This window comes from Gobio gobio, assembly GCF_949357685.1.
Source record: "Gobio gobio genome assembly, chromosome: 3".
NCBI lineage: Eukaryota > Metazoa > Chordata > Actinopteri > Cypriniformes > Gobionidae > Gobio > Gobio gobio.
In genome coordinates this window covers 57,608,174-57,624,451 of record NC_137099.1, presented here as the reverse complement: position 1 = coordinate 57,624,451, position 16,278 = coordinate 57,608,174, and the positions used below count along the sequence as shown (strand labels likewise).

At 39.3% G+C, this 16,278-nt stretch overlaps 1 protein-coding gene across 4 annotated transcripts in view; it reads left to right on the top strand.

The window, feature by feature from the left end:
* Window positions 1-9,319: 9,319 nt before the first annotated feature.
* peli1a (pellino E3 ubiquitin protein ligase 1a) overlaps window positions 9,320-16,278 on the top strand; it is a 33,211-nt gene continuing 26,252 nt past the window's right edge. The window contains exon 1 of one of the 4 annotated variants that reach the window (XM_079812838.1): window positions 9,320-9,517. The gene's annotated coding sequence lies outside the window, so the exon portion shown is untranslated. Of the gene's footprint in view, window positions 9,518-11,243; window positions 11,513-16,278 lie in introns of those variants that run through there. The other 3 variants (XM_079812839.1, XM_079812837.1, XM_079812836.1) reach the window with 3 other exon arrangements.

Below are 16,278 nucleotides of genomic sequence, written 5' to 3'. Positions count from 1 at the left end.
CGTGGCGGAAGAAGAAGAAGATGAATAATAAATATAGCTGCAAGCAGCAATACCGGGGCCAAGCGCAAAGAAGAAGACAAGACATGCCAAAATGGCTGGCAGTGTCAGATCAACTGGAGCAATGAGCAATTAATCACGTTTTAAGATGATTTTAGGCAAAAGGCTGAAAAATGCATTGTAGTCTGAGAGTGTCAGACCAACTGCAACAATTAACAATTATACAGTTTAAGAAGATTAGGCAAAATGGCTGAAATATCATATATAGAGTCACTGATAATATAAGTTAATGGTTTATCACTTTTGACCAATAGGTGGCACAGTTACGAAATTGATGTGGTGTAGTCAGAATAAGGGAACAATGACACATGCAAAGTTTGATGCCAATATGTCAAAGCATTGCAGAGATACAGCCTCAAGAGTCATTTTGGCATCATGGCTCAACTTCGTCACTGCGGTTTACAAAAACGGTTTCATCTATTGATGCAAAATCCCTAACTTTTTGTTGACATAGTCTGAAGATGATACGATTCGATTTTGGTGGAAATTGGATAAACGGTCTAGGATGAGTTTGAAAAAGTAGGTTTTGATCAAATAAGAACATTGAGGACAGGATGTTTGACCAAATATGGCAAAATTAGTATCTATGTTCTCGGCATGAGCCAATAAATGTATTATGACCAGTTTCAATATACTAGGCTAATTTAATCAAAAGTTATTAGCATTTTTGTCAAGTTTGTTATATCTTTTGACCACAAGGTGGCACTGCCCTAAAACTTTTTGAGTACCTTCAGGGCATAGCATGGAAGTCACATACCGAGTTTAGTAACAATATACTAATGCATTTGTAAAATATAGCATTTTTTGACAAAATTCAAAATGGCCGACAGCCAAAATGGCCGATATGGTAAAATTGAATATCAGACGACTCGGCATGCCGTCCTGAATGTAACGAGACCACTTTTATGATTTTTGGACAAACAGTTCAGAAGTTATAAGCAAAAATAGCCATTTTTCGTATCTCCGGACCAGTAGGTGGCGCTGCGCCGAAACGCTTTATGTTGCCTCAAGTCATGCTTGTGATGACATGTACCAAGTTTGGTTTGAATACGATAAAGCGTTGCGGAGATATTGCCTTAAGTGTGTTTTTGCAACCGCTACGTAAAATTTGTTTGCGCGTTTATCGCAAATGATTTGACGAATCAACTTGATTTGCAAGATTTTTTGTCAGCATGGTCTGAAGATGATCTGGTTCAATTTTCGTGCAAATCGGATGAACCGTCTAGGACGAGTTCGTAAAAGTAGGTTTTTCGGAAAATTCAAAATGGCGGGAAAATTTTTATGACGGAAAATGACGTCATAGGGTGCAATCGAATCGTCTTGAGCCAAGGAATCAGAAGAAAAAAGAATTTTGTTTCTAGCCCTTATGGTTCAAAAGTTATTAGCATAAACATGAGTCTAATTTTGGACTGATGGTGGCGCTAGAGGGATTGAGTTTGAGACTCCAAATTTGCTACGGTGACATTTCAGACTGTCCTCTATGAGTGTGCCAAATTTCACAACTTTTTACCATACGGTTCTATGGGCTGCCATAGACTTCGTGGCGGAAGAAGAAGAAGAAGATGAATAATAATAATAAGAACGGGAACGGTTTCAATAGGTGCCTTCGCACCTTCGGTGCTTGGCCCCTAAATATAGCTGCAAGCAGCAATACCGGGGCCAAGCGCAAAGAAGAAGACAAGACATGCCAAAATGGCTGGCAGTGTCAGATCAACTGGAGCAATGAGCAATTAATCACGTTTTAAGATGATTTTAAGCAAAAGGCTGAAAATGCATTGTAGTCTGAGTGTCAGACCAACTGCAACAATTAACAATTATACAGTTTAAGAAGATTAGGCAAAATGGCTGAAATATCATATATTGAGTCACTGATAATGTAAGTTAATGGTTTATCACTTTTGACCAATAGGTGGCACAGATACGAAATTGATGTGGTGTGGTCAGAATAAGGGAACAATGACACATGCAAAGTTTGATGCCAATATGTCAAAGCATTGCAGAGATACAGCCTCAAGAGTAATTTTGGCATAATGGCTCAACTTCGTCGCTGCGGTTTACAAAAACGGTTTCATCTATTGATGCAAAATCCCTAACTTTTTGTTGACACAGTCTGAAGATGATACGATTCGATTTTGGTGGAAATTGGACAAACGGTCTAGGATGAGTTTGAAAAAGTAGGTTTTGATCAAATAAGAACATTGAGGACAGGATGTTTGACCAAATATGGAAAAATTAGTATCTCTGTTCTCGGCATGAGCCAATGATTGTATTATGACCAGTTTCATTAAACTAGGCTAATTTAATCAAAAGTTATTAGCATGTTTGTAAATTTTGTTATAACCTCTGACCACAAGGTGGCACTGCCCCAAAACGTTTTGAGTACCTTCAAAGCATGGTGCGGAAGACATGATTTTTGGACAAACAGTTCAAAAGTTATAAGCAAAAATAGCCATTTTTTGTATCTCCGGACCAGTAGGTGGCGCTGCGCCGAAACGCTGCATGTTGCTTCAGGTCATGCTTGTGATGACATATACCAAGATTGGTTTGAATACGATAAAGCGTTGTGGAGATATAGGCTTATGAGTGTTTTTGCAACCGCTACGCAAAATTTGTGTGCGCGTTTATCGAAAACGATTTGACAAATCAACTTGATTTGCAAGATTTTTTGTCAGCATGGTCTGAAGATGATCTGGTTCAATTTTCGTGCAAATCGGACAAACCGTCTAGGACGAGTTCGTAAAAGTAGGTTTTTTGGAAAAATAAAAATGGCGGGGAAATTATCATGACCGAAAATGACATCATAGGTTGCAATTGAATCGGCATGAGCCAATGACTCTATTATGACCAGTTTCAATATACTAGGCTAATTTAATCAAAAGTTATTAGCATTTTTGTCAAGTTTGTTATATCTTTTGACCACAAGGTGGCACTGCCCTAAAACTTTTTGAGTACCTTCAGGGCATAGCAAGGAAGTCACATACCGAGTTTAGTAACAATATACTAATGCATTTGTAAAATATAGCATTTTTTGACAAAATTCAAAATGGCCGACAGCCAAAATGGCCGATATGGTAAAATTGAATATCAGACGACTCGGCATGCCGTCCTGAATGTAACGAGACCACTTTTATGATTTTTGGACAAACAGTTCAGAAGTTATAAGCAAAAATAGCAATTTTTCGTATCTCCGGACCAGTAGGTAGCGCTGCGCCGAAACGCTGTATGTTGCCTTAAGTCATGCTTGTGATGACATGTACCAAGTTTGGTTTGAATACGATAAAGCGTTGCGGAGATATTGCCTTAAGAGTGTTTTTGCAACCGCTACGTAAAATTTGTTTGCGCGTTTATCGCAAATGATTTGACGAATCAACTTGATTTGCAAGATTTTTTGTCAGCATGGTCTGAAGATGATCTGGTTCAATTTCCGTGCAAATCGGATGAACCGTCTAGGACGAGTTCGTAAAAGTAGGTTTTTCGGAAAATTCAAAATGGCGGGAAAATTTTTATGACGGAAAATGACGTCATAGGGTGCAATCGAATCGTCTTGAGCCAAGGAATCAGAGGAAAAAAGAATTTTGTTTCTAGTCCTTATGGTTCAAAAGTTATTAGCATAAACATGAGTCAAATTTTGGACTGATGGTGGCGCTAGAGGGATTGAGTTTGAGACTCCAAATTTGCTACGGTGACATTTCAGACTGTCCTCTATTAGTGTGCCAAATTTCACAACTTTTTACCATACGGTTCTATGGGCTGCCATAGACTTCGTGGCGGAAGAAGAAGAAGAAGAAGAAGAAGAAGAAGAAGATGAATAATAATAATAAGAACGGGAACGGTTTCAATAGGTGCCTTCGCACCTTCGGTGCTTGGCCCCTAAATATAGCTGCAAGCAGCAATACCGGGGCCAAGCGCAAAGAAGAAGACAAGACATGCCAAAATGGCTGGCAGTGTCAGATCAACTGGAGCAATGAGCAATTAATCACGTTTTAAGATGATTTTAGGCAAAAGGCTGAAAAATGCATTGTAGTCTGAGAGTGTCAGACCAACTGCAACAATTAACAATTATACAGTTTAAGAAGATTAGGCAAAATGGCTGAAATATCATATATAGAGTCACTGATAATATAAGTTAATGGTTTATCACTTTTGACCAATAGGTGGCACAGTTACGAAATTGATGTGGTGTAGTCAGAATAAGGGAACAATGACACATGCAAAAATTGATGCCAATATGTCAAAGCATTGCAGAGATACAGCCTCAAGAGTCATTTTGGCATCATGGCTCAACTTCGTCACTGCGGTTTACAAAAACGGTTTCATCTATTGATGCAAAATCCCTAACTTTTTGTTGACATAGTCTGAAGATGATACGATTCGATTTTGGTGGAAATTGGATAAACGGTCTAGGATGAGTTTGAAAAAGTAGGTTTTGATCAAATAAGAACATTGAGGACATGATGTTTGACCAAATATGGCAAAATTAGTATCTATGTTCTCGGCATGAGCCAATGACTGTATTATGACCAGTTTCATTAAACTAGGCTAATTTAATCAAAAGTTATTAGCATGTTTGTAAATTTTGTTATAACCTCTGACCACAAGGTGGCACTGCCCCAAAACTTTTTGAGTACCTTCAAAGCATGGTGCGGAAGACATGAATTTTGGACAAACAGTTCATAAGTTAAAAGCAAAAATAGCCATTTTTTGTATCTCCGGACCAGTAGGTGGCGCTGCGCCGAAACGCTGCATGTTGCCTCAGGTCATGCTTGTGATGACATGTACCAAGATTGGTTTGAATACGATAAAGCGTTGTGGAGATATAGGCTTATGAGTGTTTTTGCAACCGCTACGCAAAATTTGTGTGCGCGTTTTTCGAAAACGATTTGACAAATCAACTTGATTTGCAAGATTTTTTGTCAGCAAGGTCTGAAGATGATATGGTTCAATTTCTGTGCAAATCGGACAAACCGTCTAGGACGAGTTCGCAAAAGTAGGTTTTTTGGAAAATTAAAAATGTCGGGGAAATTATCATGACCGAAAATGACATCATAGGTTGCAATTGAATCGGCATGAGCCAATGACTCTATTATGACCAGTTTCAATATACTAGGCTAATTTAATCAAAAGTTATTAGCATTTTTGTCAAGTTTGTTATATCTTTTGACCACAAGGTGGCACTGCCCTAAAACTTTATGAGTACCTTCAGGGCATAGCATGGAAGTCACATACCGAGTTTAGTAACAATATACTAATGCATTTGTAAAATATAGCATTTTTTGACAAAATTCAAAATGGCCGACAGCCAAAATGGCCGATATGGTAAAATTGAATATCAGACGACTCGGCATGCCGTCCTGAATGTAACGAGACCACTTTTATGATTTTTGGACAAACAGTTCAGAAGTTATAAGCAAAAATAGCAATTTTTCGTATCTCCGGACCAGTAGGTGGCGCTGCGCCGAAACGCTGTATGTTGCCTCAAGTCATGCTTGTGATGACATGTACCAAGTTTGGTTTGAATACGATAAAGCGTTGCGGAGATATTGCCTTAAGTGTGTTTTTGCAACCGCTAATTAAAATTTGTTTGCGCGTTTATCGCAAATGATTTGACAAATCAACTTGATTTGCAAGATTTTTTGTCAGCATGGTCTGAAGATGATCTGGTTCAATTTTCGTGCAAATCGGATGAACCGTCTAGGACGAGTTCGTAAAAGTAGGTTTTTCGGAAAATTCAAAATGGCGGGAAAATTTTTATGACGGAAAATGACGTCATAGGGTGCAATCGAATCGTCTTGAGCAAAGGAATCAGAGGAAAAAAGAATTTTGTTTCTAGCCCTTATGGTTCCAAAGTTATTAACATAAACATGAGTCAAATTTTGGACTGATGGTGGCGCTAGAGGGATTGAATTAGAGACTCCAAATTTGCTATGGAGACACTTCAGACCGTCTTCTATAAGTGTGCCAAATTTCATAACTTTTTACCATACGGTTCTATGGGCTGCCATAGACTTCGTGGCGGAAGAAGAAGAAGATGAATAATAATAATAATAGGAACGGGAACGGTTTCAATAGGTGCCTTCGCACCTTCGGTGCTTGGCCCCTAAATATAGCTGCAAGCAGCAATACCGGGGCCAAGCGCAAAGAAGAAGACAAGACATGCCAAAATGGCTGGCAGTGTCAGATCAACAGGAGCAATGAGCAATTAATCACGTTTTAAGATGATTTGAAGCAAAAGGCTGAAAATGCATTGTAGTCTGAGAGTGTCAGACCAACTGCAACAATTAACAATTATACAGTTTAAGAAGATTAGGCAAAATGGCTGAAATATCATATATTGAGTCACTGATAATGTAAGTTAATGGTTTATCACTTTTGACCAATAGGTGGCACAGATACGAAATTGATGTGGTGTGGTCAGAATAAGGGAACAATGACACATGCAAAGTTTGATGCCAATATGTCAAAGCATTGCAGAGATACAGCCTCAAGAGTCATTTTGGCATAATGGCTCAACTTCGTCGTTGCGGTTTACAAAAACGGTTTCATCTATTGATGCAAAATCCCTAACTTTTTGTTGACACAGTCTGAAGATGATACGATTCGATTTTGGTGGAAATTGGACAAACGGTCTAGGATGAGTTTGAAAAAGTAGGTTTTGATCAAATAAGAACATTGAGGACAGTATGTTTGACCAAATATGGAAAAATTAGTATCTCTGTTCTCGGCATGAGCCAATGACTGTATTATGACCAGTTTCATTAAACTAGGCTAATTTAATCAAAAGTTATTAGCATGTTTGTAAATTTTGTTATAACCTCTGACCACAAGGTGGCACTGCCCCAAAACGTTTTGAGTACCTTCAAAGCATGGTGCGGAAGATATGATTTTTGGACAAACAGTTCAAAAGTTATAAGCAAAAACAGCCATTTTTTGTATCTCCGGACCAGTAGGTGGCGCTGCGCCGAAACACTGCATGTTGCCTCAAGTCATGCTTGTGATGACATGTACCAAGTTTGGTTTGAATACGATAAAGCGTTGCGGAGATATTGCCTTAAGAGTGCTTTTGCAACCGCTACATAAAATTTGTTTGCGCGTTTATCGCAAACGATTTGACGAATCAACTTGATTTGCAAGATTTTTTGTCAGCATGGTCTGAAGATGATCTGGTTCAATTTTCGTGCAAATCGGACAAACCGTCTAGGACGAGTTCGCAAAAGTAGGTTTTTTGGAAAATTAAATATGGCGGGGAAATTATCATAACCGAAAATGACGTCATAGGATGCAATTGAATCGGCATGAGCCAATGAATGTATTATGACCAGTTTCATTATACTAAGCTAATTAAATCAAAAGTTATTAGCATTTTTGTCAAGTTTGTTATAACTTTTGACCACAAGGTGGCACTGCCCCAAAACTTTTTGAGTACCTTCAGGGCATGGAGTGGAAGTCACATACCGAGTTTAGTAACAATACACTAATGCATTTGTAAAATATAGGATTTTAGCACATAATTCAAAATGGCCGACAGCCAAAATGGGCGATATGGTAAAATTGAATATCAGACGACTCGGCATGCCGTCCTGAATCTAACGAGACCACTTTTATGATTTTTGGACAAACGGTTCAAAAGTTATAAGCAAAAACAGCCATTTTTTGTATCTCCGGACCAGTAGGTGGCGCTGCGCCGAAACACTGCATGTTGCCTCAAGTCATGCTTGTGATGACATGTACCAAGTTTGGTTTGAATACGATAAAGCGTTGCGGAGATATTGCCTTAAGAGTGCTTTTGCAACCGCTACATAAAATTTGTTTGCGCGTTTATCGCAAATGATTTGACGAATCAACTTGATTTGCAAGATTTTTTGTCAGCATGGTCTGAAGATGATCTGGTTCAATTTTCGTGCAAATCGGATGAACCGTCTAGGACGAGTTCGCAAAAGTAGGTTTTTCGGTTAATTAAAAATGGCGGGAAAATTATTATGACGGAAAATGACGTCATAGGGTGCAATCGAATTGTCTTGAGCCAAGGAATCAGAGGAAAAAAGAATTTCGTTTCTAGCCCTTATGGTTCAAAAGTTATTAGCATAAACATTAGTCTAATTTTGGACTGATGGTGGCGCTAGAGGGATTGAGTTAGAGACTCAAAATTTGCTATGGTGACATTTCAGACTGTCCTCTATTAGTGTGCCAAATTTCATAACTTTTTACCATACGGTTCTATGGGCTGCCATAGACTTCGTGGCGGAAGAAGAAGAAGATGAATAATAATAATAATAGGAACGGGAACGGTTTCAATAGGTGCCTTCGCACCTTCGGTGCTTGGCCCCTAATAATAATAGGAACGGGAACGGTTTCAATAGGTGCCTTCGCACCTTCGGTGCTTGGCCCCTAATAAAATAATAAACCCTATTTTACATAGACAGTACAGGATGTTCCCTCGGTGTGACCTTCAGTGTGACCTCAATGAAACCTGTCGCCCTGTTGTCTTATTCATCTTAAAGCGAGGCAGATTTACTTTCATTTGTTGTAAATAGTTGTAATCTTAATCATAATCATAACGCTGTGTCATGGTCCAGTGTTCTGAGCCTGTGGTGCATGGCTGCTTTGAGATCTATAGACTCAATAAGATCACATGTTAACAACAGACTAATGTGTTACACAGACAAAGACTTCCAACACAATATCTCTCTTTTCAATCTCCTACGCCCCACACACACACACACACACACACACACACACACACACACTCAGACTTCAGGACTCCGGCCAAGCAGTCCTTTTGTTTCTCTCCCCAGTCCAAGTTCAGGGTATTTAAAACACACTGTAAACACACTCGTACTCATGGCAACTGTCGCCATGGCGGCGTGACAACAAGCCCTTGGCAGCTGGGGTAACTTAATATTTGCCTTGCGTTAGCATAACATTTTCATTATGTAAGGCCGTGGCAGAGGGGCGGCGCGCACCCATTGAAGCTCAGAGCAGTCGCAGGACGGTTGCTATGTTGCTGTGTGTGTTGAGTTGCAACTGTGGCAACAAACCCATGCTGAAGTACTTCCTTTAGAGGAACATCTGGTGAAAAAAATGTCCCCGAGGCCTAGTGAGCGCAGAGAGAGAGAGAGAGAGAGAGAGAGAGAGAGAGAGAGAGAGAGAGAGAGAGAGAGAGGGAGAGAGAGAGAGAGAGAGAGAGAGAGAGAGAGAGAGAGAGAGAGAGAGAGAGAGAGAGAGAGAGAGAGAGAGAGAGAGAGAGAGAGGGAGAGGGCTGGGCAGACAGACAGACGGACAGACAGACAGATATGAAACAGAACAGATGCAGTATTGCCTCTGCCAGGCTTTGCCTACGGCGGGCGACTGAGGGAAGTGTTTGAATGCCGTTGCTGTGTGCTGGAATCTGACTCACTTTAAAGGGTAATTTGGGGATTGCTTGGTTTCAGGAGAGACTAAAGGTTAAACAGCAGAGAAGTGTGTGAGTAAACGCATGACTTTCCCTGTTTATGTTTGTGTGGACTACACCCATGACTACACCTGTGTCCATTCAACACACCCTAGCCCTGCATGACAAACACTCGCTCACTCACACACGCCATCCAAACGACAAACAATGATGTCAGCCTCACCGCTTTACATCTATTCATTTCTATGCTATGTTTTCTAATGTAGTCTGTTTGTTCAAAATCAGTTCTATTCTGTTATATTATGTCATATTATGCTACAGTCTGTTGTTACGCTATTGTGTGCCCTGTTGTATGCCCTATTCTATTCTATTCTGTTATATGCCATATTAAGCTACAGTCTATTATATCTTAAACTATCGTATGACACATTCTATTCTATTCTATTCTATTATTTTGCTATATTGTCTGTTGTTCTAATCTATTTTGTTACATTCTGTTCTGCTCTATTAAGTCATGTTATCCATATAATATTTCATATATTGTGCTATTGTATGCCACATTCTATTCTATTCTATTCTGCTATATTTTGTCTGTTTGATCAAATTCAGTCTGTGACATTCTATTCTGTTATATTATGCTATTATGTTATTGTATGCCCTATTCTATTCTATTCTATTCTATTCTATTCTATTCTATTCTATTCTATTCTATTCTATTCTATTCTATTCTATTCTATTCTATTCTATTCTATTCTATTCTATTCTATTCTATTCTATTCTATTCTATTCTATTCTATTGTTTTGCTATATGTTCCAATCTAGTTTATTACAATCTGCTCTGCTCTATAAGTCATATTATGCTACAATCTTTTATATCTTATGCTATTGTATGCTACATTCTATTATATTCTATCCTATTCTATTCTATTGCTATATGTTGTAATCTAGTCTGTTACATTCTGTTCCGTTCTATTGTTTCATACTACAATCTATTATATCTTAAGCTATTATATGCCACATTCTATTCTATTTTATTCTCTTCTATATGTTCTAATCTAGTCTGTTACATTCTGTTCTGCTCTATAAGTCATATTATGCTACAATCTTTTACATCTTATGCATTTATATGCTACATTCTATTCTATTTCTATTCTATTGCTATTTATATTCTAATCTAGTATGTTACATTCTGTTCCGTTCTATTGTTTCATACTACAATCTATTATATCTTGTGCTATTATATGCCACATTCTATTCTATTTTATTCTATTCTATTCTATATGTTCTAATCTAGTCTGTTACATTCTGTTCTGCTCTATAAGTCATATTATGCCACAATCTTTTACATCTTATGCTATTATATGCTACATTCTATTCTATTTCTATTCTATCCTATTCTATTCTATTGCTATAAGTTCTAATCTAGTCTGTTACATTCTGTTCCGTTATATTGTTTCATAATACAATCTATTATATCTTATACTATTGTATACCACATTCTATTCTATTCTATTCTATTCTATTCTATTCTATTCTATTCTATTCTATTCTATTCTATTCTATTCTATTCTTCTAAAGTCTAGCTCTGTTCTGCTGTGCCGTTGTTCTAAACTCCATTATATTCATGCCTTTAATCTGAATGTTGAAGTTATAACATAATAGTACTAAATATAGTATTTATAGTTATGCAATGCTAATGTTATGCGTCCTATTATGTATGTAGGTCACTAACAACACTTTTCTGAGGTGATAAATAGTGTGTGTGTGTGTGTGTGTGTTTGTGTGGGGGGGGTGTTAGTTAAGGACGAACGGCTGGACTTCATTACCCACAGTCCCTCGCGCGGCTCTCTGTGACGGTGTCGGCAGAAGCGGAGTGTGTCAGTGATTGTGGAGGTCTGTCAGTGCTCTGAGCCTGCTGGGGACATCCCGCCTCTCTCCTGACAGGATTTCTTCTGAGCATTAGAGCGACTGTTGACATTTATCTCCGTCAGTGCCCGAGTGAGTCCGGCTGGAGGGTCTTTAGTTTGGCGCATATCTGAGAAGGCGCACTCAAAAGTCTCATTAGAGGTAAGCTGTTACCTTTAGTGAATCATGGAAGTTAAAGCAGTTTTTTTTTTTTATCTTCGCATTTGCAAACGTTTGCAAAATTAACTCAACTCAAATAAATGCCAGTAGTTTTATTAGTCTACGAAATATGCGTCTGCTTAACCTTGGTGTGATTCAAAAGAGGAAAATAATTGTTTCAAAGAGTTATATATATGCTCCTCTTTACTTTAAGTGCATGCTTTACATTCTCTATTACAATATTACTCCCATATGTAGGCCTAGAATGTATAGGCTAAACATACAATTTATTATATAGTACATTCGTGCAACATCTTGTTGTTGGTTGTGTGCTGGTCTGCTTTGGTGGGCTCTGATTGGCCAGCAGCGCTGATTGATGGACAGCTGTCAGGAGGTTGTGTGAGGATGGTGTGAGGTTTGAAAGCTGCTGGAGTTTATAAATAAGCGCTTCGTGTTTCTGACTCTCTTCATCCGGATCAAATCCACCTTCACGGGCGCGCGCGAGTGGACGAGACTGCACGGAACCAGCTCGGCGTGTGTGTGTGTGTGTGTGTGTGTGTGTGTCTCATTTCCGAGATAACAAACTCAATGTAAACACGCAAGCCAATGATAGAATCAGCATACCGACGTTTTATGCAAAACGGTGATATCTTAATATTACTGTCATAAATAGGCAAAACAAACAGCAGATATTATACAACACTCTAAAAAAAAAAAATTCTATATGGCACCAAAAATGGTTCTTGGCTCGTAAACATAGGGGAACCTTTTTTAGTGCTATATAGCACCAATTTGGTGCTTCAGTGGTTCTTCAGAGGTGCTATATAGCGCCTTAGTCAAAGAACTGGTGGTGAAGAACCGCTGAAGAACCGCTGAAGCACCAAAATTGGTGCTATATAGCACTAAAAAAGGTTCCCCTATGTTTACGAGCCAAGAACCATTTTTGGTGCCATATAGAATTTTTTTTTTTAGAGTGAAAATTATAAAACCGTAGACAATAACTGTAGTACAATAGTATATTTAAACCATAGAAAAGTTGTTAATTTTATTAAAATATTCACATGATTTACTTCTATTCATAGTGGATGCTTGTACATTTGCCCAATTTTCCCCTAAAAATAATGAAGAACACAAGCAATATTACAAAAATGCAGCCATAAGGTTATTTTTTTTTATTGAAAGGCTGTTGTGTAAAACTCTCTCTGAATAATTAAAACGGCACAAACATTATATTTCTCTTGTCTGTCACTGTTTTGTTGAGTAGTGAAAATCCCCACTCCACTTCTCTGAAATGAACTTATGATCAGCGTTGTGTTATCTTGTGCAAACTCTCGCATGCAGAAATGCATAATAAACATTTGACTTACGTAAACTCAAACACTACACAAAAAATGTGTTAATTGAACCAAGAATGGCATTATATTACATATTACTATTATTAGTAATAATATTACTCAGTACAGTAAAAGCACATTTATTCTGTTCTCACACACACACACACACACACACCGTCCCTTCACAGCCTTTGTTCTCCTCCTTCTCTTCCCCTCGCTGGATCTGTCTCCAGCTCTCGCCGTCTCTCTGCGTTTGAATGTCCTGATATATTTTCTGCTGGTTATTCAGAGCAGCGGTGGACAGGTCGTGCTGGCTGGGTCCAGATTAAACCCTGGGTCCGACCGGCCTGTCACACACACTCTCTCTGGACTATACGGGCCTGCTTCAGCTCATTAATGCTCAGCAGGGATTGTGTAAAAAGAGCGGCATGTAAAAACCTTCTAGAAGTGTGTGTTATGACGCTTGCTCTAGTTTTGTGCAACTAAGAGCGAATTGGACGAGAAAAATAACATGATTTTACAACTTATGTTTGAACAAATAAAAAATAGTTTGTGCTGACAGACTGTGGAATTTCCTGAATCTTTAGGACATGATCAATGAGCTTCTGTTGAACCCTAGGGCACTCGGTTTTAAAGCAACATTTATGCCTTACTTTCATGTTTAATGGGTTATTTCAACATTTGTCTTATGATAAAGTGTGTTTGCGAGCTGCTTAATTCTAAAAATGTCATTAAAATTCAAAGTAAATGAAAACAAAATATCACAGCTTGGCCAGAGCCATTGAGCTCAGTAAAGCTGCAGTTTCCTAATCTCTATCCGTTTCTCCTCTATATCACTGTAAAATACAGCGTTCTGTGCAGAATTCAAACGGGTCCAAAGCGTTTTCTGGTCTGGGTCGACTCGATCACATGAATCGTCCCCTATCCCCTATATAGTGCCCTATATAGTGTACTGTCTGAATCGTCCCTATATAGTGTACTTTCTAAATCATTCCCTAACCCCTTTATAGTGCACAGTCTGAATCATTCCCTAACCCCTATATAGTGCACTGTCTGAATCGTCCCCTATCCCCTATATAGTGCCCTATATAGTGTACTGTCTGAGTCGTCCCCTATATAGTGCCCTATATAGTGTACTTTCTAAATCATTCCCTATCCCCTATATAGTGTACTGTCTAAATCATTCCCTAACCCCTATATAGTGCACAGTCTGAATCATTCCCTAACCCCTATATAGTGCACTGTCTGAATCATTCCCTAACCCCTATATAGTGCACAGTCTGATCGTTCCCTACCCCCTATATAGTGCACTGACTGAATCATTCCCTAACCCCTATATAGTGTACTGTCTAAATCATTCCCTAACCCCTATATAGTATACTGTCTGAATAATTCCCTAACCCCTATATAGTGCACTGTCTGAATCGTCCCCTATCCCCTATATAGTGCCCTATATAGTGTACTGTCTGAATCGCTCCCTTACCCCTATATAGTGCACTGTCTGAATCATTCCCTATCCCCTATATAGTGCACTGTCTGAATCATTCCCTAACCCCTATATAGTGCCCTATATAGTGTACTGTCTAAATCATTCCCTATCCCCTATATAGTGCACTGTCTGAATCGCTCCCTATCCCCTATATAGTGAACAGTCTAATCATACCTTAACCCCTATATAGTGCACTGTCTGAATCATTCCCTAACCCCTATATAGTGTACTGTCTAAATCATTCCCTACCCCCTATATAGTGCACTGTCTGAATCATTCCCTACCCCCTATATAGTGCACAGTCTGAATAATTCCCTATCCCCTATATAGTGCACTGTCTGAATCATTCCCTATCCCCTATATAGTGCACTGTCTGAATCATTCCCTACCCCCTATATAGTATACTGTCTGAATAATTCCCTAACCCCTATATAGTGCCACTGTCTGAATCGTCCCCTATCCCCTATATAGTGCACTGTCTGAATCATTCCCTAACCCCTATATAGTGCACTGTCTGAATCATTCCCTATCCCCTATATAGTGCACAGACTGATCGTCCCCTAACCCCTATATAGTGCACGGTCTGAATCATTCCCTACCCCCTATATAGTGCACAGTCTGAATCATTCCCTACCCCCTATATAGTGCACAGTCTGAATCATTCCATAACCCCTATATAGTGCACTGTCTGAATCATTCCCTAACCCCTATATAGTGCACTGTCTGAATCATTCCCTATCCCCTATATAGTGCACTGTCTGAATCGTTCCCTACCCCCTATATAGTGCACTGTCTGAATCGTTCCCTAACCCCTATATAGTGCACTGTCTGAATCATTCCCTAACCCCTATATAGTGCACTGTCTGAATCGGTCCCTATCCCCTATATAGTGCACTATGTGCCATTCACCACATAGAGAAGAGTAAATGTGTGACTGATTTCAGCCGCAGCTTCAGCGTCTGTTTATAATGTAGGGGGCGGGGCTTCAGACTCTAGAGAGCATTTGATTGGACAGAAAATCTGATGAGAAGCTGAAATGCAGAGTGATGTCATCCAAATCATTGATCCTTATTGGAGGAAGTGAGAGACTATGTTTTGAATGTTTATATCTGAATTTTGTCATTGTTTTGGAGCACACTAGCCAACATTCATACTAAAAGACAAAACACTTCCATTTTGATTTCATGGGGACTTTAAAGAATCAGAGAGTTTGAGGTTCTCTCTCTATTGCACTACAAGGCTGCGGTTAAACAGACACACACCTCGAGTAGATGAGGTGAATTCCGGCTCTCGTTGAGTCTGTCTCAGCATCAGCGGGGCCGTCGTGGGAGTGTGTGTCATAAAAGATCCTTTGTTGTTTGAGGGTGAAGTCAGCCTTTGACTCGTCTGTCCCGAGCTCAGAGCCCAGCGAGGGGTGAATGAAGCTCTGTGTGGACGGACACACCTTCCCTCTGGAGCAGGAGGAAACCGCTCAACCGGCCAATTCCAGCAGATCGGACCTTCACTGCCTCAGACGCTGTTAGTGCTGCGTGTGCTAAGGCTAGAGTCACTGTGAGACTGCTATTGCTCATACTTTGGCTTTTTGTCAATCTCACTTGTTACTTAATTCACTCCCTCTCTTTCTGAGCAATAATAGCTATAGTCGGCATGAAAGGAAGTTGTGATGGTCTTCTCTATTGTGACGTATATCTGAGGGAAACTGCCTCACAAACAAGAACAAATGTAGGGCGGGGCTTGATTTGGTCTGTGGGGGATGGATTGGATGGTGGTGGTTTGCTATTGGTGGATCTCATGCGAGTGACAGGTTGCCCCGCCCACGTCATCAGAGAAGAGAAGAGGGAATGATGTGGATAAATCATTTATAATAAATACTGCAATATTTCATAATAAAACAAGAATTGTCAATTAATATGAAGACCGAGCAAAAGCCGCTGTGAGTGAGCCGG